Raw genomic sequence first — 15006 nt, 5'->3', positions numbered from 1 at the left:
CAAGAGGAGTGGGATAAGAGGCAAGATATGGGATAGGAGATGATCAATATCATTACAGAAAGAACCAAGCGGTCCATGTGGACGATATACAATGATAAATGAAATAACATGCAGTGAAGTAAAGATTTTGTATAAAAATTCTAATGAAAAATAAGATGGAACAACAGGGGGAGGGATAGAAGAGAAAGAGGGACGATAGAGTATGCCAATGCCTCCATCCCCCATGACTAGTGGCTCGGGGGCATGGGCAAAAGAGGACAGGGATGTAGTTAGAGAAGCAGCAACGGTAGTGTTGTGGGGTAAAATCCAGGTTTCAGTAATGCATAAGAAGTGAAAATGTAATCTTAAGACTATGTCCAGGACTGCAGTGGATTTGTTGCATAATGACCTGGCATTCCAGAGAGCCAGGTCAGTAGTGGCAGTAGCATTGCAAACCAAAGGATAGAAAAGATTGGATGTAACACATGTACTTGTAGACCTGACATCTTAGTGACGGCTTTCAGAAATGACAACGTGGATATTGATAAAGTCATGAGTAATGAAACCAGTACCTTGATGGAGAACCTGGTGCCAGGGAATGATTTGCCTCGATGCACTGGGGAAGGAGTGAGGATACAAGGTGTCATGGCCGCAGCGCTGTGTCCCCGCCATGACCAGCCGTAGATAGCAACAACTTTCCCCCAAATTCGTCCCGGCTTCGCCTCCAGGTGGATGTTATAGCCGAGGGCGAATTGGGAATGAGTTAGGGGCATATGACAAGGTTAACGTCTAGTTATATAGCACCTTTTGAATTTTAATATTCTGACTGTCAGTGAACAAAACCACCTGGCCTAGATATGTCAGTGAACAAAAACAAGTGGCCCAAATATGTGATGTCATCAGTGATGTCTTCAATAAAATTTGTGATGTCATCTTTTATGTCCTGGGTGTTGGTCTTAGCAGTGCATGGTGGTGGCGCGAGTTATGGTTGCTTAGCTTACCATACTGGCGAATTTCTGAGGTTTTTCGGTTTTACTTTTAAATATAATGTCACTTTAACAAAGATTTTTCATTGAATTTCATCGGTTTTCATTAGTGCAACTTAACCATAACGTTCCTTTAACAACATTTTTTCATTGAACTTCACAGGATTTTATTAGTGCAACTTAACCATAACGTCCCTTAAACAATGTTTTTCAGTGAATTTTATAGGTTTTTATTAGTGCAACTTAACCATAACGTCCCTTTAACAAAGTATTGTCAGTGAATTTCATGGGTTTTTACCAGTGCATGATATTTTCCTACAATTTACTAATATCATACATACCCCAATAAAGCAACATTTTTGTCCAATTTAAAAGGTTTCACCTGCCTCCAGGTATAACTGGACATGTCCCGTTAATTAAGTCAGGCTTCACTTGGGCTGATAACTTGGGCTGCCGTGCCGTTATCCAAGGCTTCAGTCCCTGGGACGGGGGATGAACGCCACAATATTCCTATTAGCATAACACAAAATGCTAATGGAAATGTTGGAAATTCTTGTACTTTACTGAGAAATGTAAAGTGGATGGAGTCTATAAGATATTTCTTTTAGTTCTATTTTTTAACTGTGAAAGGTGATTCCTAAAGGACCCTTCCTTGTATGTTTTATTTTTTGCCGGACAGGGCAGAAAGAAATGTGGGGAGGCAAATGAAGGAAGAGGCACCAAGCACTAATATGGAGGGGCAGGTGGATAGGGGAAGATGTTGCGCCTGTGTTTCTTCTAATGTAGGGGGCAGCATTTTTCATGCTCCTTGATTGCAGCTTCAAAAGCACTTTGAAATTGCTTCCCCCTGCAGATTGGTGTGTTGCAGTATATACAGAGGGTTGGTGTCTTTGAAAGATATGGATCAACAGCCTCTTTTATTGCTTGCAAGGTAGCTGGTGGGATTTTGTGTCCCACAGAAGTAGGCTGTGTGGTTGCAATATTGGTTGAGGAATATGAGTTGGAGGAAGACAGCCTATTACTTACTAAGAAAGGAACAACCTTTCTGAGAGCATTGTGGTGGATGGATTTGGCATGGCGGTGCATGGAGGTGATCCCGTAGGAGTATTCTTTAGGTAGTCCACGACTGACATTGCACTCAGTGCATTTCACTTTGGCAGCTTTAGCCTTCGGTACATTCCCAGCAGTGGTAAAGAACTGCCACACCCATGATTCTCTCTGGGTGCTAGAGGTAGGCACTTCCTTTACCCTATCTTCTTGGTCCTCTTCATTGTCTTTGGAAGTACTGAACTTTGTTGTGTAGGTCCTGCAGCTGGTGGTGGTGGTGGCTCATGTTGAGGAGTAATGGCAATAGCTGATGCCATTTTTAAGATAAAAAGTAGTTTTTCTAAAATTCTTCCAAGTATGTACTGTGTCCTAAATTGTTAATGGGCAATGAGTAAGAGTAGGTGTAGGAGCTGTGTAAGGGTCAATTTTGAGATTGAAAGTTCCTAGATCAGTAAGGTTCCTAGATCAGTAGAAAATGCAGTTCTGAACTGTCCTCGAACCACGGACACGATTGCGAAGTGCGGACACATTCGCGGACATGTCATCATGCCGCACGCAAGCTCCTGGTCCCGTGGCACTGTCCGGAAGGTCCGTGATGAAGTCAGACATTGTTTGTAGATTTGTTAAATGACAACACATTTATAAGCCTTTACAATATTTTGGGACCCCCGTCTAATTTACCCTCCTCTTTACAGAATCCCACCAAACTTTGGAAAGACATGTATATCTAGATCTACAATCTTTTTGCAAACCTCTGAGTAGATTTGTCAAATGGCACCACATTTACAAGCCTTAACAATATTTTGGGACCCCCTCTAATTTTGTTCTCTATTTACAAAACAGCTCCACACTTTACAAAACCATTCAGAATCAGGTCTAGCATAACATTCCAGAATTTCATCCAGTTTCATTGAGTGGCACCAAAGTTATAAGCCCTCCAAAAACAGCTTTTCACCAACCCTGTAATGCAGAAATAGGCATAGATGTCCCCGAACATTTGAAGTGCTTGCAAACATCACAGGACTGCCCCCGAACATCCGGACTGTTTGCGGACTCAACGATGAAAAACACCTGGTTTTGGTTTCTTATGGCCATATCCCATCCCATCCTCATCACCCCTCACCTCCCACCTCCCCAGGGATTGTTTGATAAGTTTGACAAGTGCAATTTTGTGTTTTCTAATATGTTTTTACTGTGATGTCTGTGGACAGCGGAGGCTGACCACGATTCCAACATGGCGAGCGTTTCCAAACATCTGATGCAATTCACGCTTTTCACCATCCAATCAGTGGGCACTTCTGATGTCTGCGGACATCTCGTCGACCTCTAGGCCAATCAGATATCTGTCCGCGGACCGAACAGGGAAGTGAGTCCGCGGACCAAAACCAGGTATTACTAATTTTTTTTAACCTACTTTTGGGCCAATTTTTTTAAAAAAACTGCTGGACAGATTTACACCAAATTTACAAAAGTACGCTTTTGGGATCAAGCCGCTGCTGCTGCCACAAATTTGGTGAACATCTGTCCAGTGTTTTGGGATTTAGACGTGAGCAAATATTGTTTTCCATTGCGTCTATGGGAAAAACAGACATTTTGGGACCCCCTTACAACTTTGCCCCCCCTTTACAAAACCTCAGCAAACTTACCAGAATAATTTTTATGGGACCATATACTTTTGTTTCAAAGTTTGGTAATGATTCGTCCAGGGGGACTTTGTCCAGTTGTTTGGGCTTGTCGGCAACTACAATTGGGGATACCCAAGTTGTGGATCCTTCAACTTGCTCGATAATGTCGAGGTCAATGAGGTCTTGGATCTCTTTTTCTACTTCTTTGCAGAGGTGGAAGGGCACTCTTCTGTGTTTCAGAGCCACCAGCTGGACTGTATCGTCAATGTGGAGCCGGATTGGTTTGCCTTCCATCTGTCCTATTCCGGTGAATATGTCCAGGATTTTCTGCAGTAGTAATTGGACATCTTCTACAAAGATGCCATGGGCGAAGTGGATGAGACCTAGGGCTTCGGCTGCTGCACAGCCAAGTAGCGTTAGAGTTGTTACCTTAGTGACGTAGAATCTGGCTCGTATGGACACACTGTGGTGCTGGACTGCTGTGATGAAGGCACTTTCTAGTGGTAGAGAAGTCTTGCCTCCAAAGATGAAGATACGCACTATTGTGTCTTAAAGTGCATGGGGGCCTGGTAATCTCCGGTATTGTTCATCGCCCATTATGTTGACTGAGGCCCCTGTGTCGACAAGCACATGAACTGGGGTATTCAAGATGGTCACAGCACAATAGGGTTGTGGTTTGCAGCGACCGACGATGGTGAGCACAGCCGATACTAAGAAGACATCCTCTTCTTCATCCCCTATGCTTGCACCTGGAGGGTCCATTTGTGAGTGAGTGGACATAGTGTTGGTGGATTGACTTGCCTTCTCCTGAGGGAATCCTCTGGGGCGTTCCCTTCCCCTTGGCACACTGGTTGGGGACGAGGCTCTGCAAACTCGCAAGAAGTGATTTGGGATCCCACACCTTTTGCATGTGTACCTTTTTGCCAGGCAGTCCTTTTCGTGTGGCAGGTTATATCCACATTTCAGGCAGGGAGCTGGAGTGGTGGGGTTCCGCTTCTTCTTCTGCCGCCAGGAGCTCCTTGTTGGGCTCTTGGTGACTGTCTCCCTGCTGTACACACCATCTCCAGTTTGACCGACTTCAGGGCTAACTCCATTTTGGAGGCTCTTACATCCGCTAGTTTGTGCAAGCATTCCAGTTCAAGGATCCTGGGGAGTGTGATTCCTGGTTCACGCAAAATTTGTTTTCAAAGCTTTCCTGAGTGACGCCCAATGATGATTTGGAGTTTCACCCCCTCCTCCTTGTTTTCCTATCCACAAGCCGTGGCCAGTTGTCTCAGCCGACTCTGGTATTTGTCCAGGTTTTCTCCACTTTGCTGCATACAGTGTGCATAACGAATTTCTCATAGTCTGTGTTCACCATTGGGGTGAAGTAGTCTGTCAGCGCCTTGACAGCTGCATTATATGAGTCATTCATGGTGCGCATGATTTTGAAGAGCTTGTGGACCGCAGGTCCTGCCGAATAGATCAGTGTGCATTTTTCCTTAAATCGTCTTTCTCCCCAGTGGCGTTAAATTATATATCTAGGCGATCCTGCCATAGTTCCGACTGTGGTCCAAGTGAGGTTGGGGCTCCATTGATGTCAAACTCACACAGGGGTGTGAGCGATCCACCTTGTTGTGAGGATCCCCCTTCCAGGAGTTGTGGCACAGGGTCTGCAGCATCTTCTGCAGACATGACTTCTGATGTTTGTGTCAGCAAAGGTGCTGTTTTGGGGTGCACAGTCACTCCAGGAGGAGCCGCTGTCCCTGTTCCTTAGATAGTACTGGGCCCACTGCGGGGTGCACAGGCACTCCTGGGAGCCGCTGCCCCTGTTAGGACTTTGGGGTTTTCTAAACCGGTGGGTTGGGTGCGTAGGCACCTTTCTTTCTTTAATATTGCGCCTCTTAGGGTGGCGTGACTGCCGAGGGGCAATGCACAAGCATTCTCTTGAGAGAGCTGCACTAATCCCCTGTGTGACTAAGCCTCTTCCCTTTTTTATCGTGTGGCTGGCGGTGGTGTAACACCTTGGGCATTCCAAAAATTCTTTATTTGCTTACCCGCATAATGACGTCACACCATGCTGCATGGCGCATGGCGCTAAATTAATCAACTCCCAGTTTTGGTGGAGGCACTGTGAGCAACCGGACTCTCTCCTACATGAGTGGTGGCCATGCCCCTTTATTGAACCATTCTGGAAGGACGGTACAAAGACAGTCCGAAGAGTCTTTGGCTTGTACCTTGCCTATGATCCGGAAGTGTACCTTTTACGCATTCCAGTGGGAAACATTAACCCGAAACAGGCCCTGGCAGGACGATTAATCACATGCATTCTGATTCCAGATAAGCTGTCCATGGATCTTCTCCCATTGAATGCATGAATTGACTCTCGACTATGATGGCAAAGGAAAAGCAGTACACAAACATTAATAGTACATATTTTTGTTCCCTAGTGATTTTTCAACGGCTCATAAATGACCTTGATAAAGAAAACAGGGACTTGACATGCTGAAAAAGACTCGGGCCTTACAATTTGAACTATGATATGGACTTTCAGAAATGTTTAGGCTGTATCAGAAAGTGTGTCTTTTCTTTTAAAGCTAGAGTTAATTCTTCTCAAAGACGAAACAGTAAACTTTCAATATATACGTAATATAGGGTGTGAGGGCGAAACGTGGTAATCAAGAATGAAGATATGGGTACTTTTCTCGTTGAGGATATATCATTTTCATTTTAAACCTCTTTCATGAACCAATAAAACAAATGAAATGTGTTGGAGAATTGTCATGTGTATGGGTCCTTGATAGATGCAATAAATGGGCTCCTGGTTTGGAGCCTATTCTACCCAGGAGGGTTACTAATGAAACAAAATAACAATTGAATAGGTCCAGAGAGAATTGTGCTCAAAAACACTCATAAACCCTATTTCCCTCCGCATAAAAGGAAAAAAGGCTCACTTGGTCTATTTCTGAAGAAAGGTTGTTTGTTTATCTTTCAGGTTGTATAAATAGTCATAAAATGAACATTTCTTTCAACAATATGACATCAAAAGGTGTCTCAACCAAACGTACAGGCTAGAGGATATATATTTACAACACGTAGGGCCAAATGTTTTTTGGCATAACAGTCAATTTGTGTGTGTAAGACAAACTCAATCACAGTTGTTGTTTGTCACAACAATTCACATAATACAATATATAACAAAACGATTTAACATAGTGACAACAAAACAAGGGTTGTGGAAGACAATCGTTCTATTGGTGGTTGACAGTGACAATGCACTGTGTTTAGGGGTGCGTCTACACCGGGGTGTTTCAGCCGTTTAGGTGGTCCTGTTATGCCCCATCTTGTGCACGGCCTTCATCAGGACGAAATGCTGTACGTTGTGTAGTGCGTTCTATGGGTAATTATTTCCACTGGCACTATTTTCTTGGCACTGCTAGGTGTAGTGAGGATCTCAATGTGGTTCTCCTAGTAGAGGCTTTTATCTCTGTGGTCAATGGTCTTTGATTTTCAGGGTATTTACCCCAGTGAAAAAACCTGTGTGAATGTTCACAAAAGGCGAGCCGATCGAGCGTGCTGCTGGATTGGGAGGTGCTGAGTCACTCCGTGGCTCGGGGGGGCCTGGCAGCATAGCATTAGTAACCATAGGGCAACGTCTCGACTTGTAATGGCTTTCTGTATTTGTTAATGTCCTCTTCTTTGTATCCTGTTTCAGGTTCTTCAATCTCTCAGTGCTATGCAGCTCACGGGGTCTTGGATTGGTTGCCAGCAGAGTTTCAGACTCACTCTTAATGCTCAGCATGTGTTTAGTGAATTGGCCACGCAGAGTAACTCAGATTCTCAGTGAAGTAGTAGCCTCCACTATTCTATTCTACAACAACTTTCCTCACTGCTTTTAGACTGGCTACTAGATGAATAGGTCTCATGACATATCTCTTGGCTCGGCAGCAACTTATCAGGCTCCTCCAAAAGACTCTTGTAGTAAAACAAAAGGTGCGATGGCTGGAAGGTTTAGAATTAATCTTAACCTCGGGCATTGCTCTGGGCAATCCTACAGACCATGGTTCTATGCCTGCCGAGCCATTACAAAAGGGGAAAGGCCATATGCAAATCAGGCTTGGTCCCACCCCAAAAGGGGCAACCCAGCCTGAACTGCTTGGCTACATCCCTTCTGCACGAAACCACAAGCATCCCAAATATGTTTTGGCCTTCTTGGGCCTCATCAGTGAGGAGTAGCTTGGGTGTCTATGCCCAGCAGGCACAGGACCCACGTATGAGCATACCCATCCCACTCGGGGTGACTATAGCAAAACAAAAGGTGTGATGGCTGGAAGGTTTAGAATTAATCTTAACCTCAGGCATTGCTATGGGCAACTGTACAGACTATGGTTCTACGCCTGCCAAGCCATTACAAAAGTGGAAAGGCCATATGCAAATCAGGCTTGGTCCCACACAAAAAGGGGCAGGCCAGCATGAACTGCTTAGCTACATCCCTTCTGCACGAAACCACAAGCATCCACAAACATGTTCCGGCCTTGTTGTTCTGCACCATAAATATGGGTGCTTGGGCTTTTCCCCTTTGCCTTCTCTTGCTCATCGAGGACTTCAAAGCTTTTCTCCTGCACCATTTCCTTCCTGGGAACTGCACACCACCCCCTGCTTGCATTACCTTCACTTGTCTATACACCTCAGAAAGGCTAAAAAGTGTCAGTCTAATTACTTTATCAGGTCACATGCAACAAAGTCAAAACTCTTCCTGCTTTGTTTTTTGAAAGACAGTTATTCTGGTATTTCATGGGCACACCTTTTACAGTGGGTTCCCATAGGTCTTCGTTTTGTGCTGAGTGTCTTTCCATTTTATTAGCAAGTTTGTGCAATGAACTTGAGTTTTTTTTGTGGTCTGGTTGACTACCTCAGTGGCTGAGATTGCTCCACACTGCGATTATCATACAGGGTCCATGTCATTGGTCTAGAAGTTTCTTGAAAAAGAAATTGATCAAGGGTCAAGATTTGGGCTCAGAATCCTTGGCAAGTCCTTTTTTTTGTTTTAAATATGGAGCTTGTTCTCCTTTTTTGTGCCTTGTTTTTCTAGAATTGATTAGTTGTCTGCGCAAGTGGATAGCTATTATTGGGACATTCACAATATATATAATACCTTCTATTTTCCAATAGTGTCCTTTTTTGTGCACCAGCTAAATCCTTTTATGCTATGCTGATGTCAATATCTCATTCTCATATTTTGATTTTGATTTTTTTGTTTTTATTTTTCCTTTTGTCTCTTATGATGTGAGTTCCACACATTTGAGTTTCATCACAATTATTCCATATTTTTAGCCATTGTTCAAAACTCAATATTCTTATTTCATACACTTGCTTTCCTCAAAGCTTAATTCAGAATGTCATGTATTATTTTCAAAATTAAAATCAAAGTTTAAGAATTGTATTCCTTCTCTCTTCAAATCAGAGTTAATAAAATGGTGTCCCTTCTCTCTACACGTGTTTCACCATGATTATTCTCATGGCTCATCAAGAGAGAATCCTATTAGTTGTCTGTAGTTCCTTTTACAGTGAAGAAGTACATTTTTGTTTTTTTTCTGATTAATAATCACGGTTTCCTGGTCCCTTTTTCCAGTTTAAGGTAGCTGTGTGATAGGATGCGATTGTTCCTCGCCTTTTCGTGCCGGCTAATGACCATTGAGAATAATGCCCCCACCTCATGTTAGGACTTGAAGGTGTTTGACCCCGGATATCCTGCACTTCAAAAAATGACTGTTTATATCCTTGTTTGCAATGGTTTGTGTGCATTTTATTTGCGCTATTTTGGTGGTCAGCTGACACATGTTACAACCACTCAGGGTCTTTATCAAGGCTAAGCTGTGGATATTTGCTGCCTACTGGGGCTTCTGTGTTGGATGTCAGTTTTCACTGTTTGTTCCCGTAGGTATCACCCGGTTGGGCAAAGAAATGCAGAGCACTATGTGACCAACAGCGATTGATTGCTGTTTAAAAGTGATGAGAGGGATCTTACCTCTGTGCCACTGGGTGTCACAGTCAATCAGATGAGTTGTCCAGATCCTCCGTGTGTGTGTCTGTCGTGTGGCGCTCGCTCCTGAAAGCTGCTTTGTGTTTTCACAGTGTCCGTTACTATGGCAACCTCCTGTGCTTCCCCGGTCACGATTGGCGCAGGGAAAAAGAGTGTCTGCCATCTTGGATCTCGCATTGAGACCTCATTAAATGTGGACACCAACAACTTGTATTAGCTTCTCCCTGAGGCTAAATGTCTGACAAAAATGTGCCTTGATTGGTGAAGATATAAAGTGGTGCTACGTGTCCCCGAACGTATACAATAATGAGAATGCCGCCAGACCGAGGGACACGGCAGCTGTAACTCGGATTTGGAAAGGTGCCATTGAATGGAGTGTGCCTTGATAGGTCAAAGGTGTATCACAGTGCTAAGTGTCCCAGAACATATACAATAATACAGACACAGACGGACCTAGGGTGTCGGCAGCTATTACACGATTATTGTTCCCATGATAAATGTATTGGACACAGGAATGATCATGACAGAGTCAAAAGAAGAGTTGGACATGGCAAGGTGTTGGTATTGGGTCACTCAATGAATGTACATGAGTTTAGGGACATATGATGCTGATTTGTGTTAGCGCCACTTTTTCAATTCAGTAGACTATACCACCAGATGTGGACTATTTCATGTTCACATGAACTTGTAGTGGGACACAACAATTAGAAATGGAAGAATCCCAAAAAGACTGGGAATTAGTTACAGCAGAGTGTAATGTATAGGATATATGTGGAACGTTGAGTACAGGATAAGTGAAGACAGGAACAAAACAAATATGTTTTTTAAAAAATAAATTTGATTCCCGGAAAACGTGATGTCAGAAAAAAATATATAATAATAATCCTGGTTGGGGAGTTCAGCTTTATCTGTTAAGTAGACCATTCCACTCAATGGCTAAATTTAGGCCATGGCGGACACTGTCCAGTTTGTAGATCATGAAAATAATTAAATAGCTTCAATATGGAATAACAAGTAATACAAGAAACAATTTTTACAAATTCGAAGTGATCGCTCCCAATTTCAGGCTAACAATCCATTCTCTGTAAAGCCCACGATGTGGGGCTCCACTATTTGAGAAATCGTCTCCTTTTATTGATTCATAGGAGTGAATTGCCTTATTACCACGCGCAGCAATCTTGCGTGCCCTTTTATCACCATTGCAAGGGGATGCTATACATCCACTTACAGGTAGGCGGTTTTACTGCACGCAACACGGGTGCTAAAAACTATAATCAGGCCACTTTTTTTGCCATTTCTATGACTTGTATTGAGGTCCTAGACGACGTAACCTGTGAGTCATCTCACAACGTCTCATGTTAAATGATGTCACAGGGTAGAGCTCTCCGCTCTACAGGGAAACATGACACCTCTGCTAGCCAGTGGAACTGACCCTAGAGAGTGATATCATTGCCACAAGACAGAAAAGGAAAGGGTTAACCCTTTGGACATGAGGATGCAGTTCTATGGGGACAAACACCTGATGAACAAACATGCATTCATCCTGTTCTTAGTCCCTCTTAAACAGAGGGTTAGGCATAATGTGGCAGAGTCGTGCTAGTTGAGGTGAGCAGACTCAACAATGCGAATCTCCGGGGGACAGATGGAATGCAAGTGACTGGTGTTTCAGCTCTTCACTCCAACCTACATCAGATTGCTTCTTTCTACAGTAGTGTTTACAAGTGAGTCTAAATGTCAGCAATGTGTGTTGTCATCTTGTTGCAGGCCACCTTTCATCCCTTGACTTGTTCATGGGACATGCATTGCCTAATGCTCGCCGATGAGCGTCAACCGTTGCTTGTAACATTCTGCAGACATGCCTTTCCCCTGATACAGTTCCTCTCTGCACTTGTCTTTTCACACACGACTCCGGCAGGAGCAGCATTCATAGATCCAGAAGATTCCTTCTGTGCGCCTCATTGTGACGCAGCTGGAACACTCGTGACGCAGGAGCACTGCTGTTGAAGTCAGGAGAACAGCGAGACGTGGATGTTTGCAAGCAGGTTAGAGAGTGAGGGCCTCCTCCATGGAACGTTTAGCACGGTGCAAAGCGACTTTGCACTCCCAACAAACATGTTGAACCGGGCCTTATTCATAGAGCGTTGTAAAGTGTATTTGTGCAGAGCAAAGTCACTCTGCACTGCAAAAGTACTCTTTGCACCGCACTAAATGGGCCTAAATACAGGGATGTCATTTCAAGAAAATGCCAGGGGTAGCGGAAGTGAAATCGCATGACCTTTGACCTCCGATGACATCACAGGAAGTGATGTCATTTGACTCCCACCTCGAAGTGACATCACAGGAAGTGATGGAACACAACCTTTCACCCCTTGACAAAACAGGAAGAGACATCACATATTGTTCCTAAGTACACTACGAAAAATATGGTTGCAATATCACTATAATGTTATATACATTTCATACAAGAATGGATCACCATATGTATTGTTAATATCAGTGTGTATACAACCATATTACCAAATTACTCTGAATGCAAGCAGACGTCCAAGGCCAGCTGATAATGATATGTTAATATATAGCACTTACGCTTCAGCGTTTTATATGGATCAAATTTACATACAATATCACCCAAACTTGTGTTGGTACTCATACTCAGAAGGGTGAAAGGCTCAGTTGAGGTGTTTGAGAACAGGCTAGATAAGAGACTCAGCACCTGAAGTGTGCCTGGAAATAAACCTTTATGAGTATAGCAATTATTGGATAGACAAATGATGTGTTATTCCTATTCTTTCTTATTTTACGGTCACTGCTCAAAGTAATACACTTGTGGAATCCTATTTTTTTTAAGAGACCTGAACAAGAAAATCAGACACTCCAAAAATAAAAAGCCACATGACACAGCCCTGGAACATACATTTAAAAATAAAAATGTTTTTAAAAAAAAGTTGAAAAAAAATATTTTTTTCCTTTGGGGTAGCAAGTGAGACATCAGAGGTCGCAAATGCGACCCCTGGCGACCCTAAATGACGTCCCTGCCTAAATAGTGCAAACTTAGTGCTATTGTGATGATTTAGGCCTATTTAGCGCAGTGCAATGAGTACTTTTGCAGTGCAAAGTCACTTTGCACTGCAAAAATACACTTTGCACCGATCTGTGAATTAGGTTCGGTTCAATGTGTTTGTTGGGAGTGCAAAGTCACTTTACAGCACACTAAACGTTCCATGGATTAGCCTCTAAAGGAGTCCGTAAACCGGGTTGAACTCAGATATCATCGACCGGGCACAATTCGCCTTTTATGTCCATCATAACGTAGTTTGGCCTTAATTGCTAAGAGTTATAAGTGTATCAGATATTTTAGCATGCAGATAAACACTGAATCGTTTGAAGGACCATCATTTGGCGGTCGCCAAAGGTTGCAGTTACTGCCCATAGATGTTCACTTCCCATACCTTTGCACTGCGTCTGCGTGGTAACAATAAACTTGCACCTTTGTAGTTAAAGAGGTTGAATGGAAGAAAGGACCCGGTATCCCCAGGCAACTTGCTGTGGACTGGGATTCCGGAACTCAGGCATAGTGTAAGCAGCATGACAATCTATGGCATGCCGTGTTCCATTGACATGTCCTGTGACGCCGTGACAAATGAGGTATATCACAAATTCTAGCTAGCAACATGAAAACATACAACTTAGCGGATGCACTGCGACTTTAGCCCACACCAAAGTCCAGGGACGTCATTTAGGGGTCGCCAGAGGTCACAACTGCGACCTCTGAGGTCTCCCTTGCGACCTCTAAAAAAACAAAAAGGTATTCTTTTTTTTTGTAATGCAAGCTCCTGGGTTGTGGCCAACACCATGTGGCTCTTTTCATCTGGGGTGGCTGGCTTTCTTGTTTAGGCCCCTTAAAAAAAAAGTCTAACACTTTCAGCACTGACCCTAAATAAGAAAGAATACGAATACCAAATAATGTGTCTTTCTGGAATTCTATACAATAATTTCTAGACTCATTGAAGGTTTATTTCAGGCACACTTCAGGGGGTGAGTCACTGTTTTAGTCTGTTCTTATACGCCTCAACTCAGCCTTTCATCCTTCTGAGGTTGATAAATGAGTACCAACACAGGTTGAGTGATATTGGGTGTATATTTTTTCTATATAAAGCGCTTAAGCGTAAGTGCTATATAATAACACACCATTTTCATTTGGTCATGGAACGTCTGCTTGCATTCACAGTAATTTGGTAATATGGGCCTATACACACTGATCTTAACGATACATATGGCAATCCATTCTTGTATGAAATGTATATCACATTATAGTGATATCGTAACCATATTTTTCATAGTGTACAATGCTATGTGATGCCACTTCCTGTTTGTCAATGGGAGAAAGGTCGTGTTCCATCCCTTACTGTGATATCACTTAAGGGTGGGGTCAAATGACATCACTTCCTGTGATGTCATCAGGGGTCATGTGATGTCACTTCCGCTACCCCAGGCATTTTGCTGAAATGACGTCCCTGCCAAAGTCCAGAAGTCTGTTGGGAAATATGTCATTCCAACACATCCAACTCTGAATATGACTGTCGATAAACCTAAACTTCGAGGTCTCACTTCACACAGTGTGCTGTCTGCCACCTTCACCACACCATTCTGCACTATTATCAGTCAGCTTGTCGGTGCCACAGGGGGGCTTTAATCTTGTATTTATTTGTATGTCATTTAATTGACTGGCACTTCTACAAGAAGTGTCCATGTTGAAATCTACTTCCTGGGTACTGGCAAGGAATCAACGAGTTATACTCCAGCTGAAAGGTAAGTCACCTTTTGCAGATTTTTCAGATTTATACACTCGTATCTTAGCAATATTTATAAAGCGCATCGGTCGCCAGGCAGCATCATGGCGCTAAACTCTAAAAAGTGTATGCACAAGCTGAGTACATGCAGAGTGCTAAAAAAGAAAGGTTTTAAAATCCCGGGGAACGGGAAGATAGGTCTCAATGGCGCGCATGCAAAAAGGGAGAGAGTTCCATGCCCATGACGCGACCACCGAAAAAGCAGTTCCATGTTCTTTCATCGACAGGCTTTCTAACGCCTGCTGTTTCAACGTAGAAAGAATAACGAAAACGTTCATATATGTTTTCTTAATTTTTGTTAGGGGGTCCCACACCCCCCAAACCCACCCGCAACCACCCCCAGGGTCAGACTGGGACAAGAAATTGGCCCGGTCACCCAAAAAAAATGGCCCACCCCTCGCCTCAAAAAAGTGCCCCATGCCTTACGAACCTTAAACTCTGATGACATCACCGGAAGTAATGTCATTTGACCCCACCCCAAAGTGACATCCTGGGAA

The sequence above is a fragment of the Ambystoma mexicanum genome, chromosome 8 (assembly GCF_040938575.1).
Source record: "Ambystoma mexicanum isolate Mex_15411 chromosome 8, UKY_AmexF1_1, whole genome shotgun sequence".
In the NCBI taxonomy this organism is placed as follows: domain Eukaryota; kingdom Metazoa; phylum Chordata; class Amphibia; order Caudata; family Ambystomatidae; genus Ambystoma; species Ambystoma mexicanum.
The sequence above is the reverse complement of the archived record's forward strand: the minus strand, read 5'-3'. Positions refer to the sequence as shown.